The sequence below is a fragment of the Anas platyrhynchos genome, chromosome 3, assembly GCF_047663525.1.
Source record: "Anas platyrhynchos isolate ZD024472 breed Pekin duck chromosome 3, IASCAAS_PekinDuck_T2T, whole genome shotgun sequence".
NCBI classification, from domain to species: Eukaryota; Metazoa; Chordata; class Aves; order Anseriformes; family Anatidae; genus Anas; species Anas platyrhynchos.
This window is the reverse complement of record NC_092589.1, coordinates 12,297,815-12,318,187: the sequence shown is the minus strand read 5'-3', so window position 1 is coordinate 12,318,187 and position 20,373 is coordinate 12,297,815. Positions and strand designations below refer to the sequence as shown.

Genomic DNA, 20,373 nt, shown 5'->3' with positions numbered 1-20,373 from the left:
GACCTCAAACCTCTCCTATAAATATTCAGCTGGTCCGGTGTGTGCAAAAAAGTGTGTGCTCTAAGCAAGGGGAGGGCTCTGAATTGGTTGTTTTTGGAATATTCTCTGTAGGAAGTGAGCCCTGCAGTGTGCTGCTTGATGTATTCGAGGATTGCTCATCAGGTTTCGGAGCTGGCTGTGGAGGTTCACCTCTAGCTTCATCCATCCTTCTGCCAGCTCTCTGTGCAGCAGAAAAGAGAGGCAAAGTCATCCACACCGAGTGGTCGTGCCGCATTCCCATAAAACAACTTGCAGAAGCTGTGTTAGAAATGTGCTTGTGGAAGCACTCCCAGAGGAAGGGCTTGAGTAACACCATCCTCGCTGGGTTGAGGCAGGGCCCTACAGCACCACGGGCACACGTTCAAGGGCTGCTGGCCCCAGTGGGCTCCAGGATATCTGTCCAGGCAGAGTAGAAGTCTGCTCTCGGTCTTTACCTAGCAGAAAGCACACCAAATGAGCTGGCCATCACATGCCCCAAAACCTGGTCTGGTGCCTGTATTTATTAACAGAAGTGTCATGCTGTGACAGATGTCTTGGTGAAGGTGAGTGCTATGCTCTGTGACAAGCCCCAGGCACCATCTCAGCTTCTTTTTGACTCCACGTGTTGGACTTTGGTGAGAGTGCAGATGTTGCTATCAAATAAGAAAACCCAACAACCCAAACCAAAATGACCCCAAGCCCTGCTCTCCAAACACTTTATACTGCAATGCTTAAAATGAATGAAGTACTTGTCTGGCATAGTGGTTGTGCAGATGGGGATGGAGGCACAGAGAGCTACGTGTTTGCTTGAAGCTCCTCTTTGTGAATTGTTCACACCAAGATACATCCCAGCATCATCTCGCCTCTGTCCTGACCCTGTGCAGAAGCGTGAATTTTCCTCTCGGCCCCACAAATGCTAGTCAAGTGCACCAAGGGACGGTATTTTTATTTATCACATCCAAGGAGCCACAATTGGAGGTTTCGCAACAAACTGGGCTCAGCCTGTGATTTACAGTAATGGGTAAGAGCACTCTGCTGGCATGGCCCTGGTGTTGCCAAGTCTTGTGATGGTTGCAATGATTTTTCCTTACTGCCACACTGCCTGGAGCAAAGTGTTCATAAGCGTTTCAGCTTTTTTTGTTGGTAGTGGCAGTGGAGGGCTTTGTTTTCTTGTATTAAGAGCAGCTTTCCATCCCTTAGGGCAGAACAAAAGAGCTTGGAAGCATGCTCTCAGTGTCCCCACAAAGGCTCAAAAGGCAGTAAGATTTTTTTTTTTATTTTTATTTTTTCTAAGAAGCCCCCGATTTGTTTTCCCACAATTGGTTTGAGTCACTCTGGCACGAGTTCCTTTCCTTTCTTGCCTGATTCATGACTTCTGGAGTGCTGGAGATGGGCAATGGCACCAGAAGCAGCAGCAGATACCTCCACGCTGCTCCTGCTGGGTTCTGCGAGGTGCGGATGCTGCTGCAGTAGGCATACACCTTTTGTTGCTGTTCATGTCCTTAAATCTCATTTACTACTCCTGGTTTCAGGATTTAATGGCAATTTTCCTCTCACTCAGTAGAACAAGGTAAAGGGAGCTGAAATGTAAATGTAGCTCAAAATATTGAAATATTTCGATGGTGGCTGCAAGCAGCTCCCGCTCCTGTTTCAGTCCCCCCTGTGAGCCAGCACCTCCAGTGACTTCTCACCGTGGCACCGGCCACTTTCTCATTTGTGGCCTGCTGCTTGCCACGTCCTTTCGTTTGGTCCTGGAAATCACATTCAGCTCAAACCTTCAGAGAAACACTGGAGGCAAATTGAAAGTGACTGGGAGTAAAATAGGCTCTGCCACTCGGAGGGATTTGAGGTGTTGTACTGTCAGAGAGGGCTGTGGTGAAGTGACTGAATCCAGAAACATATGGGGAATGGAGAGGTCTGCGGGTGAGCCTAACATCAAAAACATGAAACGCAGCCGGCTGCCCACATTCAAAATGCAAGTTCAGGGACCCTGCTACAAAGGAACGAGGGGAAATACAAAAGGGGAATGTAAAATGTTTTTCTGGCTTTCGTGGCTGTTCATGCCGCGAGAGATCTCTCTTCGGGCTTCGATCTTCAATTGTTTATGTTTTATTTCACTGCTGTTAGACCTTTAAATCACGGTAATGGTCCTGAGTGTAGAAAACATAGCTTGTGGGACTTGAGTTCTGGTGGCAGGAGGGTTAAGCACTACTGCTGCATCCACAATCCTGCTTGTTTTTATCCTGTCCCAAGCATCGATGCATTAGGCAAACTCGGCGTTAATAACAGCTTTGTGCCTTGTCAAGTGGGCCAGAGAGCTAACCCAAAACGGAGCTGGCGGTCGGCTTGTACCCACTTACATCCAATTAAGAAGAGCTCTCTGCTCCTGAGGAGCTGTTGTTCCCCACAACAAAAGTTTGAAAAATAAAATTCCCAAAGCGTCACAGAAGTGTTAGGCTCGAGTCTGCCCTCTCAGCAAATCGGGCCCTTCAGAGAGCTCACTCTCCTCGCCTCCCACGAAGCCATCAGCAGTGAAGCTCTCCAGCACCCAGCAGCTCCTCCGAGGTGCTTTCTCCGCATGCTTTTTGAGCCGGCACCCCTGGCTGAGTCGTGTCTGATGACTTGCCCAGAAACTCTTCAGGGTGGGTTTCTGGCACTGCTCAGCCTCGCTGTGGCATTGCTGCTTTATGGGGAAGGGTCGCATGGAGGCACGGGATCATTTTTAGTGGGGGGTAGCAGGAGGAAGGGTGCTGGGGCAGGGTGCTGGGTCTGCACCTACCACCAGGTGAGGCTGAGGAAGGGGCTGGCTTTTGGCAGAGGGAGAGCTGGGTTCACCTCCTTGTGTCCCTGTTGTCATTCACGGCTTGTTTTCAAGGCCCGTAACACAATTCTTCCGTAACAGGGGGGAGGACTTTGTTAAATTGTAAATGAGTATTACTTCGAGCGCTCCGAGGAAATATGTTCTTTCCCCATATAGCCCATACATTATTCCCACCTAGTTATGGGGCCTCACATTTCCTGGAACTATCACGCAGGCCTTAATTCTCCTCACACGACATCCCTTTAAAATTGCGGAGCTCTCTTAATCAACCTTTGTATCGGCTGCAAATTTGCAGTATGACCTAATTTGAAAAATGTCTCAAAGTGCTGACTCAAACGCTCGGTGAATAAAGGCCAGTCATTGCCACTGTGACACTAATGCAATGCAAAACAAAATCGAGTTGCATCAGCTGAACGTTAGTTTGCAAAAATATTAGTGATTGAAGCCACTTGCCGTTCATATTTTATTTATGCTCATGAGATTTATACTTTTTTGGGGCTCTAAAACCAAATTCTGGAGGAGAGGCATGAAGAGACGCTTTAATGGTGAAAAATCCCAGTCAGATAGATACATCTAAGCTGCATCATTTGCACTTCATAATCTCCTCTCTTTTATAAAGCAGGAGGCAGACACATTATTTTAGGACTTTTATTAAAATATTTATACAGCAACATATGAAAATTCTCATCCTAATATGTCACTTCGCGTTTTTAGGTTAAGTTCCAAGTCTTTATCTTTTTTCCTTCTCTAATTGAAACACAGCTGATACTCCTTCATTCTCCGGATAAGTAACTGCCTTAAAATGACTAGAAATTACTTCAGGACTAAAAAAAAAAAAAAAAAAAAAAAAAAAGGAAAAAAAGGGATTTGGGCCAGAAATCGAACAGTTTATGGGGAGAAAAGGAGTTTTTCAAAAGAAAATAAAACCAAACAACAAAAAAAGCAGTTTTATTTAACTTCTCAAAAAAGAAAAAGTGAGTATAAACTATTGAGTTTTTATCAGGGCATTGCTCCAATTCTTTTTACTTTATCTCCTCTTTTTTGTTCTTTCTTAAGGAAACTTCTTTGAGCTACAGCAACTTGGCTGCAGAGGGACAGAGTGTATTTCTTAGTTGGTTTGTCAAATATTGGCTGCTAATTAATGCTGGGATGAGTTACTTAAGAACCAGAAGTCTACAGATAAAACAACTCAGCAGGAACTATTCTTCTTTTTGCTTTTTTTTTTTTTTTTCTTTTTAATTTTAAAAATTGAAATGTCAATAATGCAAATAGTCTAATATGTGCTGATAAAACATCTATGACTATGCACTGAGGTGGCTGAAAAGCAGACAGACACACACAGAGAACAGGAAGACAGGCCATTAATTTAAAATTTAGAGGACCAATAAGTTTTTGATAGCAATGGGTTACTGTGCTAATGATTATTTAACTCGCTTCATGTTGGGTTAAGTGTGTATGGCTACGGAAAGTGTAACGCCTTGCTGAAGTGCTACAAGGAGAGTTTTGCCTCTGAAATGTTATATTCCAGGCAGGGGGGAAAAGCAGCTTGGTTATAAAAAGCAGTTGCTGTATGATAGCAGATTTCAGTCAGTGGTGAAGCAGAAGCTGGTCCAGTTGAGGAGATGAATTTTGTTACTGCAGGGGAAAAAAAACAAAACCAACACACACAAAACCAACACTTCTATGTGCCCCTGCTCCCTCTTAGCCCATGATTTTAGCACGGCTGTATTTATTGATGGTTGCAAGCACAGGGAGGGAAGTGTTGCTGGATGTTTTACCTTGCTGGTTATTCTCCTAATTCTTCTTAACATTTTTCTTGGTTTTATTCAATTTATTTACTTCTTATTGAAACGTGGTTTTCCATCATAAAATACTCTGGGGTTTGGGGTTTGTTTGGGTCTTTTGAGCTTTAAGGGACATCTGCACATATTATTCAATAACACACCAAACATCCTTTTTCAACTAGAAGACAGGAAGAAAAAAAAAAAAAAAGGTAAGAACGGCAATAAATGTTTGATTCCCCGTAAATGATTTGCAGACATTTTTTTACTCCATCATTCTCCAAGCACAGCACCGTTTTTTACTCCGTCCTCCTAAACGGATTGCACTTGCTAAACTCTCCATTTCGGGTTGTTAGTGCTGTGTGCGGCAGATTCCTTCGCCGTCGGATGTAAGAGCTGCCGTTTGTGAATGTTTTGTGTCCTTCAGCCGTTCCAGGATGGTGTAGGTGGGGATGCTGGAAACCTTGTAATTGTTGCCTGTTGGGAGAGGATGGCAGAGCGATGGCTAATGATCTGGAGGCTAGCTGGAATTTGGAGACAAATGCTAAACATAATCAATATATATAAAAAGAGAATTTTTTTTTTTCCTGAAAAAGAGGCAAAAAATGCAATGAAAATTTATGACCTTAACATTCCTTCAGGGTCAAGCAATTTATCAAATTCTCTCACTTTCTGGTTTCAATTACACAGCTATTGTGGAAGGAACTTATTTTAGCAGGTTCATTTGCCTCAGTAGGGAATACAGGACTTTGGCCTAATGCTTCACCTTTAGTGCAGGCCATTTGAGCCTTAGAACAAATACCAATCATCACTCTTTGGGAAAAAAAAAAAAAATCTGCATCGGCATGGCCTATTGGAATGGGGTTTCTGTCAAGGTAAACGGTTGTCGGCAATGACTGTGGTAGAGTGGCGATAAATCCCATTTTATTGCTGAAAAATTCCAGCTTCTCTCCATGCCTGACAGCTCCCCACATTCTCGTACCCATTTGGGCAATTTCTGCACTCTGTCCATCTGGTTCTTATTACCTCTCAACCTGCCAGTGTCTGATCCAGAAAAAGTGCAGGTCAAAAACAGGGGAAAGAAACCAAGGTGATGGACAAAACAGAGGGAGTGATTGAGGGACCGAGCTGCTCCTTGTTCCTCCCTCCCCACACTAAAACCAAAAAGTGTTGTGGGGGGGTGAAACAAAATCAGGAGCGGTTATTAACTTAATTATGAAGTTGCCAGAAACCTCCTTAAAATAGAAAATTAAATAGGTGTTAAGCCCCGTGCTCTGAGCCCCAGTACTGCCACTTTTGATGCTTGCTCAGGGTACCGGTGGCACCTGCCTCCAGAAAACCTTTGGAGAGAGCCAGCCCCTGACCACAGCCACCCTGTGCTCCACCTGCATTCATTGCCACTGTTTTTGGTCAGCCAAAGTGCAATTAAAATTTAATCTGGGGTAAGGAATTATTGGGGCTATCTTCATGCTATAGAAAATCGATCAGAAAGAAAGATCTCCATCTTTATGATGTTTTTGCACACAGCTGAATCCAAGTCATCTTTAGGAAGTCCAGCTGCTTATCAACTCCCCTGCAATAAGCAGAGGGAATGTTTGGCCATTTTTCTAATTAAAAAAAAAAAAAAAAAGAAAAGCCACAAACAAGTGAGCCCAGGACAACTGAACTGCTATTAAGTCAAAGCAAAAAATCCCAGGAGTGCTTCTCCCCTTGCTCTTCTCCCAGTGACAACCATACCACGCTGTTTGCCACTGGCTCACTGGTGACACCAGGAAATGTGCCCTGACCCACCGAGTCAAAATCCCCTTTCAAGGGATCCCACGAGGAGTCTAACTGCTGTATTTACTGCTTATTTATAACCTGCTGTATTTATTCTACCTGAAACACAGCATCTTGCCCTCTGTATTTTGTTCCCCAGCAGATTACTGCTCTGAACATGTGGTCTTGTGCAAGCTTTACACTGACCCTTCCCTCATTCCCTGAAGATGCAAGGGAAACTAAAACTTTTCAGAGCTGTCTCCTATCCCCAAGGCCTGACTTGATTCCCAAAGGCAAAAAAAATGTCACTTGTGCCCTACAGCCTGCTCTGGATTCACCCTGTGCTCTTTGGTGCGCAGGGGTCCCGAGCATCCCATGATGGGCATCCCACCCGTAGTAGGATACGCTGATGGGTGTCGTGATCTGATCGAGTGCCAAAAGGCTGCAGATTGTGAACGTGGCGTTATGCTCGGAATTATATCCCTACATCTCCTTGGAGCTGCGAACCTGTTGGTGCCCCAAAGCTCAAGCACAGCTGGGTGGGGGTGCAAATGCAAATGTACCTGTTTCCACCAGCAGCTTCTGGTGGATGTGCAGGAACCTCTTGGCATCGAACAAAGAGAGACAAGGGGAGGAAACAGGAGGTGGAAAAAGTGCAGGTTCTTACCCCAGAACAAGTAGCCTGAATGTGAGACGTGTAAAACGCGGCACCCAGCTCACCACCTCTCCTCCCACCTTTTCCCCAGGTGTCAGGGCATCTATTTAAAATACACGTTTTTGGGGTTGTGCTTTGACAGAGGAAGCCTTCCTCCCCATTACCTTCCGGTGGTCAGAAAGCACACACGGAGTTCCAAACGCTTACGGTTAATATTTGCCATACATCACAGAATTAGACTTTTTAAGCGTTATTTTCTGCATGCCTTTCTCTCTATCCGACCGGAGGGGGGTACGCACGGTACAGACTTGTTACCCGCAAGCTCTAACAGCGTGGTCTGGGATGCACACGGGAGCATTTGCTGGATGAGCAGCTCTCGCCCACTGCGGTGCGTTTGCCTGTGAACCCATCTGAAACAAAGAGGCTCACACCAGGGAAGCCCCAACCTGGACAATACAAATATTTCAGCATCCAAACGGTTAATGGTGAGTATTACAGCTTCAAAAGAGCCCATTGGCTAACCCTAAAGGATGCCCTGCAATTGTTAAACTCATCAGATGAAACTACCCTTCTCAGCTAGCCCTTACATTTGTCTGGCTAACAGTAAAAATACTATAATAAATCGGGAACATATGTTGCCAGACAAGAATAAGTGATATAAATAAAGAGTCAAGAGACATAGCCCCTCAAGAACAATGTGTAAAGATTTAAACTTTCAATGTATTAGTTAATCTAGGAACATTTTAGGAGTAACTTGAAAGCGGTGTACTGTTTGTTTATATCATTCCTTATTTTTTTTTCTTTTCTTCTCTTCAGATTGCATTTTAAATCAAAATGCTCTCCATGACTGCCTGCTTTGCAGCACTAGGGTAAGTCCCATTTTTCCACAGCTTAAACAAAAATATGCCTAAGAAATCTATGCTAGAAAGGCATTTGTTGTTTTTTTGTTTTATGAAAAAAGCACAATGTTGTTGGAAAAACAGCCTCTTTTTTTTTTTTTTTTTCATTTTTCCTCCAAATATGTGAAATCGTGCATTTGTAAAACAGAGCTACTATCAAGCAAGCCAATTCTTTGTGAAGGTGACAAGTCTCCAAACTTGTAATAAATTATCAGCAGCAGCATTAAGAAAGAAAATATAAAACAAAACATGCTTTGAGAATTGACTGAATATTTTATTTGTCTTTTTTCTTTTATTGAGACATCTTTTGAAAAATGGCACAAAATAAATAGTTTTGCAAAGCAACAATATAATCAATCTCTAAACTAGAAGATAAATCAAGGATTTCATTAACTGCTGGTAGCCAGTTTAAATTGTAGTCTTGTCCATAATGTCTATCTATCTATGTATGTCCAAGTTATATTAAAAACCTTTAAATGGCTTTGTAATATCAGCTACATCTAGCTATTATAATAATTAATGATACTGTTTTATAAATCAATATATGTATTCTTGATAAATTCATATCCAGTTAATGGTGTAATTTAAATAAAAAATTAATGTAATAAAGGACATACTGGAATAGGCAGGAAATCTTTAAAGGTTAAGAGGCAAATTTGTCTAAATTCTTTTCTTTGTACCTATTTTTGAGAAAGCGTCCATTGAAATTCAGCTGCTAGCAGGCTCGCACTTACGACCACGCTCTGGCCATTAGTTTTGGATTAACAGCAGTCGCGGAGTTTTTTCAGGCAGATGCAGCGAGAGGTCCTTCAGCTGAACGAGCGCGTTCCTCTCTGCTTCCTAATCCTGCTGCAAAACTGCAAACAAAAGTCGCAGGAGGAATGCGCCAGCCTTTGGCCAGAAAGAGAAAGGGTAAAAAATGCTGTTTACACCACTCCCTATTGATTCCATATTTGTATTATTGCAGGGATTTTTCGCTTATTCTATAAAGTGTCAGAAAAGGTAAAATATGCATATTTTGTTCCAGGCATGCAGTGCTTTGAAAGGAGAGTGGAAGCCCGGCAGCCTGTGCAGCGTAATAAAAATCTGTTCTTTATCTCTTGTTTTAAATACAGTTAATCCCGTTTATTCAGCAAACACATCTAAGAGAAACTTAGGGGGGGGAAAAAAGGCTGAAAATTGCCTTTTCATATTTCTAGATTGCACATTGGTGAGAAACCGTGGCTCGGTTCCTTTGCTTTTATTTATAGTCAGTGACCACAAAATGTATCTCTAAGAATAACACGGGATTTTAATAGGCAATATTAATTGTTCTTACCATAACTTTTGATCTTAAATGTTTAAAACAAAAGCCCGCTGCCTGTTTATACACTGGATGTTTTATGAAGAATATCTTTTGAAATTATGCAAAACATGAAGCTTTGTCATCCGCGTTGACATGGTACAGAAATGTCACTTTAATCCAGCGAGATTTTTTTTTGACGTTTTTCTTAACATTGCTCTGCCTTATTTAGAGCAGCAGCAGCGCTCTGCGCAGTTTCCTTTGACACTGATGGGTATTTCAAAACGTTGCGCGGAGGGGAAGGAGAGAGAGAAAAAGGAATTTGCTGCCAGTCACTTCAGCAATGCAGCTACACGAGCCATTGCCATTTGCTAAAAGTTTACATTTCAAATGAGCTTTGAATGTAAAGATGCATTATCGTGATGCTGGCTCCGTGTTTAGCAACGAAGGGGGGAACAGAGGGAGGACGATTACTGTCGTGTGCGAAAGCGTGCCCGTGCCTTCATAACGTGGCCATTTAAAACCTATTTTGGTTTTTGGTGAAACTAGGAGCAGGAGACGCATCGCCGTCCCTCGGAGGCTTAATTTAGGCTTTATAGAAAAAACATCAAATGGGAGCTTCCAGCAACGCCCCAAAATGTATCGCACGTCTTAAATATCTTCATTTTGAAACGTGCCTTATTTTTTCCCCTCCCAGGATCGCTAGCGTGTCTCTCCCCAGACAAAGCAAGGACAAGCCGCATTCTTAAAAATTATCTGCCTTACAGATCGCGTTCCCAGGCATGTTCCCTGCGTTTTATTGCCGTGGATAACCCCTTAATGGTATCACAATTTTAGACTTGTTAAGTGGACATCTTCCGTGTATTTAACTGCAAACAAAGTGACTTCATTTAGGGGTGGGAGGAACGAGAAAATGCTTTGGGATGATTAGAAACATAAGTTTCTATCTTCTGTCACACGCTCCTATCAATTATTCAAAACCTACTAAATTTAGATGTCTGTTCCTAAAACATTGTTTGCGCTCGTTCCCTGGAAAGATGGAGGCAGCTGATAATTCGGCTAAATTATGCGCTTGAGCCGAATGGTTACGAATGAAACACTTTCCGCGCCGGTGCGGAGTTGAAGTCAGGGGGATCGGTTCGCCCCTGCCAAAATTTGCCATCCCCTCATGGGAGCGACCACCACTGGGCACTGGCACGTGGCTGGGGCACTGTCGATGTCGGCGTGGGCCTGGCTGCGGCCTGGCAGCTGACGAAGCCCTGTGATGGTGCCACACGGGGAGGTTCGGCCCGTCGGGTGGTGGCTAAAGGCAGCAAAGGGCCTAAAGCAGCCCCGGAGGCACCTTGTGCTCCAGGTTGCTGTTACCTGGGCGTAAAGTAGTGATTGCTGCTGCCACAGGATGAGCTGTGGGAGGTGCGGGGTGGGAGACACGGGTTGGGTAGGCAGCCCAGCTCCGTGACAAGGAACATCAGCTCGTTACCAGCAGGGAGCCCTCCGCTCGCTTCGTTAGTGGTGGGACCTCCTCTGCTCGAGGAGGTGCTGTGCCGGGGGCAGGTAATTTGGGGGATGGCGGCATGGCCCTGGGCGAAGGCAGGAGGGCTGACAGCTGTGATGCTGCTGCCCAGTATGGAAAAGAAAGCAAGTCAAAAATATTAAAAAAAGAAAAAAAAAAAGAAAAAAAAAAAAAGAAAACCACCACCCAGCAGAAACACCATCCAAGCTTTTCTTTTGCAATGACAGACACTCGGTAATTCCTGAACCATAGGCAGCCTTGTGGGGGGGGGGGGAAATATAATGCATTTATATTTGGAAACCCACACAGAAAGCAAATGGCAGAGCCCCCTGCCCCTCTGAAGTCACACGGGTGTGACGTGTGTGCCCCTCTTTGCAACCCCAGCATGAAGGCAGGCCGGTGGGGAAGGAGGGGGGAAAAATCACACAACGTTAAAAAAAAGAAAAAAAAAAAAGAAAAAAAAAGAAACAACAAAACAACAACAACAACAACAAAGGATGTGTAAGCGCTTTCATTTATTTTGATAATCCTCCTCCCTGCTCCAGAGCGTTTTGCTGTCTTTGTCAAAGTGAATGACAACAATTTGGCCAACTCTCTCTGAGCCGCGCTCGGCAGTGACAGGCAAATTATCAGAGGCCCTGCACTCCTTATTATCGGAGGAGAAGTCATCAGGAGGATGTGCGGAGGATCCCTCTCCCCTGTCACTATTTGTCAGTGGGACAAGGGCCACTGCTATGGGTAGCTGACAGGTAATTTCAACAATAACAATTACTCCTATTACTGGTGTCATAAACAATTCGCCCAAGGCATGACAATAGCAAAGCTTTATAATTCAATGCCATATAAATAAATGCCAGCAGGTAACAAGTAATTTAGCTCCAATCAGGCCTCGGCCCCGGCATTAATATTGTTATTGCAAGAAGATGGAAAATTGAAAAAATTCAATATGTTAATGAATTAAGAGAGGGTCAAAGGCTAAGGGAGGGGAGGAGTGAGCGGGGAGGGAAAAAAACAAAAGCAAAAACGCCAAAAAGCCCGCGTTGAGGCCCAGCCCCACACGTGGGCTCCTGCAGTGCTGTGGCTGGGTACAAAGCGCCCTCCTGCATGATCCTCGGCTCTTCATGTCCCTCGGCTGTGCCGTGCTACAGGCAGAATCCCCCCTGAAATGTTACGCACGGCGTGGGTTTAACAGAGGGGAGAGGTTTGTTTTCAACTCCGTTGCTTTACCGCCTCGCTTTGTGTTTCCCTCTAATTTTTTTTTTTTTTTTTTTAAAGCAAGCTCTGTTAAACCATGGCTCCTTATTTATCAGGAAGAAGGATTTTATTGTCCTCGCCCTCTCCCCCAGTGCCCTTCGTAGGCCCTCCCATGAAAACGAGGATCAGCGGCGAGCGAGCTGCAGAGCGATCGCCCAGCGCCTGACTTCTCGATCAGCCCAATTTGCAATTTTGCTAGTTGTCCAGCAAAGACAATGCAGCATCAGCCTGACAGCAGTAAAAGAATTTGAAAAATCTCTAATTAGGGGAGCTGCGGAGCAATTAACGCATGTCAAATTTCACTTCATCAAGTGCCACTCTAATTTTCCCACTAAAAATTAATGGACTTTTTGTGTGTGTGTGTGCGTGTGTGTGTGTGCGCGTGTGTGTGTGTGTCCCCTCAAGGCAATGTTGATTCAAATCTGCTCAAGATGCAGCGTTGCACAGCTAAGCATCTTCTTGATTACAACCCGCCACACTTCTAACTGCTTTCATTCTCACTGCCACAGATACTTTGTCAACAGTCAAATTACGCCACGCTGATAACAATGCATAATGGTCTTCCTCAAAGGAGGCTCCTGTCATGGAGCAGCCTTTCATAAAAATGTACCGTTTTCTTCCCTGGGAAATATATCTGTCTGAAAATGAAGTTTTTTGTGGTTTTGGCATTGGCTGCTATGTAATCCTTTATTCTCCCCCTCCTTGCTGTCCCCCCCCATCCCCCTAATTTATTTATTTTTGAGCCCATCTGAAATTACAGCGGGGCACTGTTTGAACAGCTATACAGAACAAAAATATTTATAGTCACTGTTTGCATGGCCTTTACTTAACCACTTTGCTAAGAGACATTTTCAAGAGCAACATGCTCCTTCTAATACTGGTGATTTCTTTTTCTCTTTTTTTTTTTTCCCCCCTACTTCTTATCCTCCCCTCTGTCCCCCCCCCCACCCCCCCAGTCTCTGCTTTAGGAAGGTGCAGGGCAGGATCCTGCGCTCCCTGCTTGAGCAAAAGCCCTGCTGACGTCAATGGGAGTTGTGCCGGCACAAGGACTTGGCCCGCTGCTATAAACACGTTGGGACTTTCTCTTTTAATGGATGGCGTTTGGATTCTGCGCGAGCTGTGCTGAAGGGGCGCGGGTGCCAGTGTCCTCCAGCATCCCGGGGCACATGAGACAAATTGCCTTTTTGTCAGAGCGGTGCGGAGGGCAGGAGCAGGCGCTGCACCGGAGCTGGGCTAGTTTTGACTTTGAGCTCTCTGATCACCCCTTTTGCTGGGAGATCGATAACAGCAAAAGCATCACAGGGAGTGGGCAGAATTTCCAGAGTGGAAGGGGAATTAATCAGATTAGCATACTTTAAAGATTTTTTTTCCCCCTTTAAGTGTCACAGTATACTTAAATACACTTGTCTGTTCACAAACCTGGAGAGCAAATGCAGCCCTTTTTGTCATGGCATTTTTTGCTACTAACAGAGAAAAAGCACCCCAATGGTATGGGTATGGCACATATGCCTTAGTGTGTGTGCACCTCTGTGTATTATAAACAAAACAAAAAAAGCACAACACAAAACACACATTTCCTTTTAACTCAACCACCTTCCCATCAATAACTTCTCTCCTGATGCAGATAAATGATGCGACAGCAGCAGGTAGCACAGGCCCTGCTCCACCCCACGCTCCTGTACACCAACCCCCCTGATACCCACCCCTTCCTCTTCGGCCAGCACCGGTCTGCAACCACATCTCCCCGGCACATTTAGCAATAGGGAATCTGGGGGATTTGCTTGGTGGAGCCCCGATGATCCCCTCTTTGTGTCTTGCAGCCAACAGGGAGGAACAGCAACAGGGCTGCTGCTAACAAAGCATCCCCAGAGCCGACCCGCAGGTTAATGCACGTGGGCACACACTTTGGTCTCTAAACCTTAAAAATTGTAATGCTGCTTTTAAACAAAGCAGAGATTCTGTGCTCTGCCTCAACCCCCCCTTTTTTTTCTCTCTTTTTTTTTTTTTTTCCTTCTCTCTCTTTTTTTTTTTTTGGGGGGGGGGGATGGGAATAGAAAAAGGCTCATAAAAATAATAGGCAGGGCTGTAAATTAAAGAAAGAGAGAAAGAAAAATGTGATTATATAACGCATCCTGCGGTAATCAATTTTACCTCCAATATCTGCTTTTGTTTTCAAAATGCTAAATAAACAATACATAATGCATCCCTCATCAGCCAAAACCATGAGGGCTCTGTGCTCAAATAACAGGAAACATATTCAATTTTCCTAACAGAAGACAGTTCATTAAGCTGTGCCACATCAAATAAAACTTTAATTTCTCCAGCATCAGAGTCGCAATGAAAGCAATTGAGGAAGATGAGCCATATGGTACTTCTATCAGCAAACACATATTGCTCATTCCCCCAAAGTTTTCTAATTCTGCTCCCCAGACCTGTGTAATATAGATAATGTGCTCTGAGCGCAGCAACCATGAGCTATCTGGTGTACACTTCTAATACTGTATTTAATGGGAAATAATGAATCATAAAAGCCTGCAGAAGACGGCTTTTGCTAACCTAAATCTCAGCTGTAATTTCATTGTTCTGTGCCTAAGATGCTGTTTGCCCTTTTCAAACAACAGCAGTTGAACATAATTATGCTGCTGCAAACCTGGGCTGCAAAAAGAAAGGCTCCCTGCCCTCACCAAGTTTCCATTAACTCTTGAAACCCTGCGCCTGGGGCACCCGGGGCTCCCAGCGGAGAGCTGCCCGTCGGCTTCCAGGGGTCACGAGAGCCTACGTGTGCACGTAGCCCCATCGCCGGTGCGCAGCCACGCAAATTAAATTGATTACTCTCAAATTTGGCCCCAAAAATGCAACAGGAGAAGCCTATGAAAAATTAGGAAATCTGCTTGACATCGGGAAATCCGACACTTGTCTGCTCTAACATCTGTAAGTGCCAAAGCCGTATAACGTAGTAAGAGGTGGATTTTTTTTTTTTTTTCCTAAAAGGTAAGTCTATTTTTCTTCTTGCCAGATCTAAAAATTGTGGTTGGTGCCTCGAGGAAAGGGCCGCCTAAACTTTATGGTGTTTGTGCTGCTTTTATAAATTCATAAAGATTTATTTAATGATATCATAAGGTTAGAAGTTAAATGGTATTGCTGCACTGTCTTTTCTGTGCCTTTCTCTCCTCTGCATTTTAGCAAGTAAACTGCATATGATATGGGATTGGGCTTATTTTCTAAAGAAACCTATAGGTAAACAGGCATCCTTACGGATACGTTGGGGGATTCATAAAGGCAGAGGTGAGAATATCAAGGTATTATTTTGACGTGACCAACCCTGCTCGGAAAATGTCTTAGAGTCATCTGAAGTCAGCCTCTCGCTCTCCTTCCCTCCTCCAACCCCCAAAATACAGGGCTAATTTAAAACATTGTCTAGATATGCTACTTCTGCATATTGAAAACATATTTTAGTGGCTGTGTTTGTTTTGGCAACGTACGAACCCCAAACAATTAAATTAAAAAGAGAGACTTTTAAAAGTTAGCGATTGCCTTTTTAAAAGCTTATTAAAATCAGCGTGTTAGATGGCTGTCTCCGAATTAGCTCGGAGGCTTGATTGCTCTCATTAAAGCTGCCTGTTTGGGTGCTGCTTCGGGAATGCTCACGCCTGGATTTTTCCCCCCCCCCCCCGTCCCCGCGCTGCCTCTCGCTGTTTGCGGCTTCCCTGCACGGTGCCAGATGCAAACTCCAAATTTTTTGGCGATGCACCTCGATGCGAGCCGGTGCGACCGAAGCTGCCCGCGGAGAGCCCAACAGGTAACGGGATAACGGCGGGAGCAACGGCGGGGAACGGCCCCGACGCCCCCAGAACGCCCGCCCCAGCAAAAGCGAGCCGAGAAAAAATACCCCCAGCCGGCAAAAAAACAAAACAGCGCATTGATCATCGCCCCTGAATGCCTTAAAAACAAATGTTTAAACAGGTTTTTTTGAACCGGCGCAGAAAAGCCTCTGCATGCTCCGCTGGGTTACAATAACAATGGTCTATTGCAATGTAAAACAAGCTGGAGGATAAAAAGGTGCTTTTTGTTACCATTTTATCAAAGCTGTTCATCTTCTAGCTGCAGGCAGCATTTTGCTGGAATTGCAGATATTTCTCTGTCCAGGCTCCTTTGTTTGTGCATCTCATTTGCATATATTTATCTCCAGCTGAGGGTGCTTTCAGCTCATTACGGCCTCCCCTCGCATTATTTCATAAGCCAGCTGCTGGGAGGGATTTCACCTGTGGTGACTGAGAAAAGAGGGGTGAAAAACCAAATTCTTCATAAAAAGGAAATCTTCTGACTCTCTTCCCCTATAAATGGGCACCATTTGTGTTAAACAGCCTCTTGTCATGATAGATGCCTCCTGGGGTCAGGGGGGAAAGTTGAGCTGAAGGTCAGCAGTAAAACAACAGACAAACCAGACGCCAAACTGGTTCCTGAGCTGTCGGTGGGAGCAGCGGTACAACCAGGTCCTGAACCTTTTTCAACCTCTAATAAAACAGGGGAAGAATCTGAAGTGGATCAACCAGGCCCCAGAGGAAGCCGCACGGAAAAACACAAATAATATCAATATCGCGCAGCCATGGGAAACAATGGGGCAGCTCTCGGCGTGACATGCACGCCGCTATTGTTTCAAGAGCCGGGGAATTAATTCCACTTATTTATTTAAGGCGTGTCAGCTCGCTGCCTAAACCTGTTTCGGTGTCAAGATGAATAAAACTTTTATGGCTCATAAAATAGAGCCATTCATCTCAATGTTCTTTGTGGTGCCTGTTTTTTTTTTTTTCCCCCTCTCCTCCTGGCAGGCTGCGCCCGGCGGCCCGGTGCTACCAGCTCGCTCCTACGAGCAAAGCGCTGGGCTGGCACCTGGAGCCAGTCAGGGACCACAGAGATGATGACAGCAGCCCCCCCCCCCCCCTTTTTCTGGGGGGGTTCTCCTCTGTAAGAGCAAGGATGCCAGTGCATGATGCCCGTGGTCTAAGCTCAGGCACGTGGTACAGCTAAAAGAAATGATAATAGAAGTGTCCTACCAGACAATAGCAACAGCATCGGGGTTAAATTCCTCGCACATCTTCTGTTTTCCAGCAGGCTTCGGAATGAGCAGCAATATGTGCACATTGGATAGGGCATCACAGAAAATGAAGCCCAGGCAAAACTTCTGCGTTTGATCACAGATGGTGAATGTGGATTCATCATCATCCTGTGCAGAAGCCCCCTCCTCTATCCCCATCCTAAAACCCACAATGAATTTACGTCACCTATGGAGCTTTGGACCAACAGGTAATAAACTACAATAAAGTGCGCTTTTTATCAGGGAAAAAAAAATACCATTAATTATAGTTCATGACTACTCTAAACCAAATGTTCAAATAGTAGTTGGAAATGATGCATAAAATCTCAGCATGTTCTGATAGGTTATAGAGTCAGTGGTTTATTGCAATGTAAAACAAGCCACAGGAAGAGAGGGTGGTTTTGTTTACCATTTTCATCAAAGCTGTTCATCATGTTGATATACTTATGCTATATTGTGACCCCTACGTATGTTGCGTTTCATTTATTTATTTTCCAGGTTGTTGCCACTTTTGCTGCTTTTCACATCAGAGAAGTCAAGTAATTCTCGGGGCCCGTTGAAATATGTCTCATCTGAACTGAATTTCTGCTTGCAAACCACCCGATAGACACGGACGTAAGAAATATTTATTACCGTCAAGCAAGGCTTTCAAACTTTTACTTAATCTGAGGCAATTAGTACCTGAATAAACACAGACTAAGTAATCTACCTTCTCGCAACCTAATTGTGCTTTAAAAGAGTTATTCAGCTCTGCCCAAGGAAAGCACGGGTCTGATTAAGACGCTTTGGAGATTCGCTTTCATCCCTATGCCGGTTGGCCCCAGAAAGCCTTCTATTAAACCCCTCTAACTTTTAATGGAAAACCTTTTGCAAAACCCCTCCAACTTTGCATTTCTCCCGTGCCAGACCCCGGCCGGACCCGGCCCTCTCCCCGCCAAATCTTTAACCCTGCTTCTCATTTTTCTTGGGCTCTAATCTAATCACTAATTCCTTCGCTTGGCCAAATAGTTAAAAATGTTAAGTGCTGGCAGTTCCTCCTGCCTCCCCCCCGTATCTGTCTCTGTTTATGGAACGGGCCCTGGTTTCCTCCTTCTCTTGTTCAGCTGTAGGTCTTCAGGTCAGGAGACTGTAAATACACACAGCACTGCCCCAACCCATAAATCTGAGCAAAGGGCAGCCCTATATATTCAGATAAGCAATGTAGAGAGGGGGAACGAAACAAAAAAAAAACAGGGGGGGAAGGAGAAAAAAAGTGAGGAGAGGCAAGGGTGAAGTGGCCGCCCCATGGTGCAGGAGGCACGTCCATCAGGACGCTCAAAATGCCAGCCGCTGTGCCCCCCTCCTTGTTTGTGTATAAATCATTACAAAATGCATTTTATTACCTTTGGGGCAACAAAATTAAACCCAAGATTTCTATGGCTTTATAATGTGCCTTTCTCTCCCCTAGCCTTTTGTTGGTCTATCTCTTCTTCCCCCCCCCCGCCCCCCCCCCCCCCAGTTTATTTCCAGCACCTCAGAAGCTTTCAAGGGAACAGTCCCCCTGTTATTGCTTCTCAGCTCCAAGGTCTTAGAATAAATAACATTGTTATTACTCACTTCACCAATTTCCAAGAAGAAATATTGCCGCAGCAAATGCGAGCAGCACTAATATTTGCAAAGTGATAAATGGATTGCTACATACCTTCCCGTCTGTGTGGCCTCCAGCCATCCCTGGGCCAGCTTCATCTCTCCTTGGGGTGGGCGGGAGGGTGCCTTTGAACTTAGCGGGCTCCAGGCACTCAGTGCCTTGCACGGGAGCCCCCTCCCTCGCCCTCGGATGGTGAGAGGATTTCAAACGTCGAGATCGAGCCAGAGGATGTGATCGCACCGGGAGCGGGCAGTGGGAGACGTGGTACCAGCACAAAGCAGCTGAGGAGAGATGCTGGTGGCTGCGCCACCCATTTGGAGGCCTTAGGTGACAGAGGGTTCAGTGGTGTGGAAACCATAACACGTATTCCCAACCATCGCCACCCTCCTGGTTTGTTAAATCTCATTAATTCACATTAAACTTGCAGGGAACTTCCATGACTGAAGCTGAGGTTGGGACGTCCCTATGTGGTAAGCGGTCTGCTGCCTCCTCACCCTGAGCCTGGGGCTCTCCATGGCCTTCCTGGGCTCTAAAAGGTGGCAATTGGGGGATCCGCACTGAATAACAGTAATTTTAAAAGAAGTGTGTATGCGTATGGTTTTTTAAACAAGAGTTCTCAGATGAGATGTGGACTCCTCTATTTCATTGAAAACAAAATCTCCAAATCAAATTATTCCTGGGACGTGAGCCATGCTGAAAAAGCACTCTGAATGTGTGGTAATTAAAGACAAAACACAACCTTTTGCTTCAGACCCACAAAGGCTATTCCAGCAAAGCAAGCGAAATCACCACCAACACTGGGCCATTAAGAAAACCTTTTTTTTTTTTTTGCTCTCCCTCGAAGAGCCTGGTTCAGCCACTAAGCCCTTACTGGCTCCTTGCAACCTGCTGACATTTTCTTGACCGAGCCTGTTGCATTTCCAGGCTGCAGTCCACGGGTTTGGGGCTGGGAGGTTGCCGCCAGCTATTGTTTGGTTGTTTGGCTTGAGCTCCTTGGCTGGGGCAAGTGCCTCCACTTGAGCTTATTCAGGCACCACAGGCAACGTAGAAGCTTGGTCTTCTTGTGCAGAGCAAAATTCAACTGCTCTGGAGCATCATCCCCATCCCCTAGTGTTTGCATTGCATCCTCTGTGCAGCTGAGACACCACCAGGAGAAGGGCCCAGAGCATCTTCCTTCACACCACCCTCTCTGGGCTTGTCTCCCCGTTCAGCCCAGGGAATTAGCTAAATCCATGCTATCCTTCCTAGAAGGCTGGCAGAAGCCTTGGGAAACAGTCAGCAGCATGAGGGGGTTTCATGTGGAGGTCAAACAGCATCCTTGGTGTTGGCTATATGTGTATATGTAGGTATGTATGTAGATATATATGTGTGTATACATGTATGTAGACATATATATATGCATTTACATGTGTCTATGTTTATATATGTTATATATGTCATGTTTATATATGTCTTCTTTTCCTAAGAGGTGTATTTATCCATAAAGTAAAGAGCTAACTCAAGGATCATGGAAGGAAAACCACCTGGAAAATGTGGGCAGAAGTATGAAAGGATCAACCAGAAGAGAGGCCAAAAATGTATCTGGCAATTTTCCTTTTGACCAAGGTAAATGCTGTCTTTTCTTTTTCACTGTTGTTTTTAAGATAAGACAAATTGAAACTAAGGTCATG

At 44.8% G+C, this 20,373-nt stretch overlaps 2 long non-coding RNA genes across 27 annotated transcripts in view; one reads left to right on the top strand and one right to left on the bottom strand.

Moving 5' to 3' along the window:
• LOC106016651 (uncharacterized) overlaps positions 1 to 20,373 on the top strand; it is a 63,300-nt gene that overhangs the window by 41,034 nt on the left and 1,893 nt on the right. For 7 of the 26 annotated variants that reach the window (XR_011807988.1, XR_011807987.1, XR_011807985.1 and 4 more), the window contains 5 exons: positions 7,850 to 7,902; positions 8,081 to 12,218; positions 12,938 to 17,285; positions 17,575 to 17,691; positions 20,170 to 20,308. This is a non-coding gene — a long non-coding RNA (uncharacterized lncRNA). The remainder of the gene's footprint in view (positions 1 to 7,849; positions 7,903 to 8,080; positions 12,219 to 12,937; positions 17,286 to 17,574; positions 17,692 to 20,169; positions 20,309 to 20,373) is intronic. The other 19 variants (XR_011807983.1, XR_011807990.1, XR_011807989.1 and 16 more) reach the window with 19 other exon arrangements.
• LOC106018859 (uncharacterized) overlaps positions 3,488 to 20,373 on the bottom strand; it is a 618,314-nt gene continuing 601,428 nt past the window's right edge. Inside the window, exons 18-19 of the long non-coding RNA XR_011807997.1 lie at positions 16,055 to 19,004; positions 3,488 to 5,144 (exon numbers count right to left, since the gene is read on the bottom strand). This is a non-coding gene — a long non-coding RNA (uncharacterized lncRNA). The remainder of the gene's footprint in view (positions 5,145 to 16,054; positions 19,005 to 20,373) is intronic.